The sequence below is a fragment of the Helianthus annuus genome, chromosome 3 (assembly GCF_002127325.2).
Source record: "Helianthus annuus cultivar XRQ/B chromosome 3, HanXRQr2.0-SUNRISE, whole genome shotgun sequence".
Lineage (NCBI taxonomy): Eukaryota > Viridiplantae > Streptophyta > Magnoliopsida > Asterales > Asteraceae > Helianthus > Helianthus annuus.
The window spans coordinates 64,202,659-64,206,502 of NC_035435.2; positions in this window are offsets into that span (position 1 = coordinate 64,202,659).

The window sequence follows — 3,844 nt, forward strand, 5'->3', positions numbered from 1 at the left end:
CTGCTCCTTCAGTTCCGCTAAAAGTAGTGGGTCGGCAGTCCATAAAGGTCTTAAAAGTGCACACCGGTGCCTGAGCATATTGACCTAAGGTAGGTGAAAGAAAGACAGAGTTTAACACAAAGGTTGGTTCACGAGAGTAGGATCCAAATGATCCTAGAACAAATTCGGACTGCAGGATATACCTCCTGCGTTTGCAGCTGCAAGCGCTGCGGCAACTCGTTCGTTGATCAAAGCCGTCAACTGGGCTTGTGTCATGTTAACGCGTCCAGACATGATTCTTCATAACAAGAGTAATACAAGTGAGAGAGGTTCGCAAAAGTAAGATAGTAGGATAGAGCAAGCACGCACGTGTTCAAGCAACAGTAGTTGTACTAATCAAGCATACCATGGGCAATGTACTATGTATCTAACAAGTAGGCAATATACACAGATCATATCACCTAGAATGTCGAGCCTTGCATGTGGAGTGGAGCGTCGTTGTGGACCGTTGAGCACTGTACCGGTTATAGTCTGGTTTTAACAAAAACGTTTCTCTTTTATTAAAACCAAGTTCACTATAACCAATGGCTCTGATACCAATCTGTCACACCCCCAAAATCCACCCGCGGAGTACTACCGCTTGGAGGCGTGACTGACCAGGATCCAGCCACCAATCATACTGAACAAGCATATAAACAGTTATAAAAGTTTAACCAATACGATTGGTGTTTCAAACAAACAAAGTTTAAGTTGCAAGCGGAAGCATAAGTTTAAAGTTATAACATAAGTTCAAATGTTTCTCAAATAGGACATGGCACGCAGCAATCCGTGTCCCACAACGACTCTCCTTTATGCAAGCTCCAGCTGAGTACCTATGGTCCTGCAAAGCATGTAGTAACGAGTCAACAACTAGTTGAGTGAGTTCACAGTGGGTGTTCGTTTTAGTTGTTTCGAAAACGGTTTCCTTTATCCGGCATCCTACCGTGGGGGTTACCCCATAGTTTAAAAACGTGACTTGTTCATTCCCAGTTACTCCGGCACTCCAGCCGTGGGGGCTACCCCATGTTAGTTATCAGGCATTTCGGCCGTGGGGGCTACCCCATGCGTACACTAGACTCGTTACCATATCGACTGCTGACTGTAGTCATGTTTATGTGCCCTGAAAACCATCAATGTCTATCATCATTGACGTGCCCCAGATCCATTAGTTCACGCCCGTCCTCTGCGGCACGGTGTGAGGTTTGTCAGACCTAAATAGCGCTATCTAACTAATGACCCGCTCGCCATTGGCCCGGCGATTAAGTCGATACAAAAAGGAGGGACTTCGTGATAGAGTTTTAGTCTAGTACGAGTTATCCGTCCATCCGGACGAGGAATCACATTCCTGAACCATAGCCGTCCTACCCAAGGAGGACGAGGAATCCACGTTCCTTTACCCCGTTCCCAACCCAGGGAATCCCATGCTTTGTAGAGGGTGTGAACTCACCTTGGTTTGCTCGGTAGTAACACAGAAAGTCAATCAAATTGCAGGTAATCAATTAGGTCCTATCACAGATATTATTCGTATCAGATTCAAGCCAAGCAGTGCACGAATGTTCAACACGTATGGCAAACACGTTTAACAGCTCACAGTATTTTCAATTAACAGTAGTACATTCGGCTCATAAGTTCAGTCCAACTACTTAAGCCCAAAACACGTAATAGCAGTTAACACAGAAGTCCACAAGGCCGGCCCATTAACCATGGCCCGTAACTAAGCAAGTCCAATAAGCGTGGTCTCGAGTCGCAACCGGACTCGCAAGCATGGTCTCGAGTCATGCTGTTTGTGTTGATCATGGATGGTTGCGAGTCGCAACCTATGTCGCAACCGTGGTCTCGGCTGATCATGCTAAGGTCTCGAGTCGCAACGGGACTCGTAACCTGTGTCGCAACCTGTGGTCTCGGCTTGTCATGTTATGGTTGCGAGTCGTAACCAGGTGTTCTCGACTCGCAACTGGTGTCGCAACGTGGAGGTTTCGAGTCGCAACCAGGGGTCTCGACTCCCCAACAGTTGCTGATTCTGCACAGTTGTACTATCCAATAGAATTTGAATGTCATGCAACACAAATCCACTAAAACATGTTTTGTTGTCTAACAATTCATGAAATCAGATCAAACAAGCAGAATTCAAACATTCAAGGCACATTCAAGTTGTTCTTCATGTTCTCCAAACATTCAAACACATATTCACCATGTTCAACCCTTGTTCAAGCAAAAATCATGGACTAAAACTCACTAATATGCACCCTATTATAACAAGCATATTCATTTGATGGTTTCAATCCTCACACATGCAAACCGATTTCATAAATTCCCTTATTCAAACACTATCATGAACACAACCTTCTAGCATAAACAAGTCATTCGGATTTAAACCCATACAAAGCCGATTATAATATTTCATCATCTCACAATATCATTATTTGACAACAAACAACTATTTTCTATCTAGCAAACATCTTTATCATAGATAGACAATCATCAAGCCAACACATATTATCATTCAACCTCATTACACGTCAACAACAAACCGAAATACACTATGAGTCACTAACCGGTTAAGAGGTAGGAAAGGTGAACTCTAATGTCGATTTCCAAGCTTGAACCGAAGATCCTAGTGCCAACCGATTGGATCCGAGAATGGGGGAGTGTGCTTGTGTTCTTAGGGTTTTAGTAGGAGAGTGTGTAGAGGAGGGTGAGTGTGTTTGTCCAAAGAGTGGTAAGGTTGACAAGGAGTATGGTATATATACTAGTTCCACATGATTCACCCTAAAGGGCTTACAAAACCGGTTAAAGGAGGTCACGGCCCAAAGGCCCAAGTCGGTCACTATTCACTCGAGACCTCATGGTCTCGAGTCGGGTCCTTGTCGTCTCGAGTTGGGTTTTCGGCTTACATATACACATACATATATGCATACAAACACAACACATAATCACATAAACTTCACATTTATTATTAAGTTAACCAGTTAGCTAGTCACATAGCGTTCAAGCATGTTACATCAAGACACAACGAAAGGTTCTAAGTTTCGGGTTGTCACACGGTGTAACTGGGCGATTCATGGAGATGAAAATTCTCGATATTTTCATGGTTTCATTAATAAACGCAAAGCTTCAAATTATTTACCGGGGTTGGAAGTGAATGGTGCGTGGGAAACAAACCCGGTGTTTATTAAGAAGGAGGTGTTAAGTTTCTTTTCTGGTAAGTTTAAAGAATCTATCACACATCGGCCTCGGTTGGTTGGTTATGGATTCTCGGTGTTGTCTTTGGTGGAGGCGGATTCTTTGATTAGTGAATTTACCGCGTGTGAGATCAAGAAAGCGGTTTTTGAATGCGGTAGCGACAAAGCTCCTGGGCCGGATGGATTCAATTTTAGGTTCATTCGGTTTTTCTGGGAGTTGTTTGAGAAGGATTTTGTGGATATTCTTGGTCATTTTCATAGTTTTAAAAGATTTTGCCCGGGGGTTGGGTCTTCTTTTATCACTTTGATTCCTAAGGTAAATAATCCGTCTTCTCTGGGGGATTTTAGGCCGATTAGTCTCATTGGTTGTATATTAAAGACTGTGTCGAAGGTGTTAGTGAATCGGTTGAAAACTGTTATGAACAAGATTGTGTCAGAGCATCAGTCGGCTTTCTTATCCGGGAGATATATTCTTGATGGCCCTTTGGTGGCTAATGAGGTTATTGCTTGGGCTAAGAAGAGGGAGAGAAGAATTTTTATGTTCAAGATTGACTTCGACAAAGCCTATGATAACGTGAATTGGGAGTTCTTGTTGTCGGTTCTCGCTCAGATGGGGTTTCCTTCGGAATGGTGTGATTGGATTC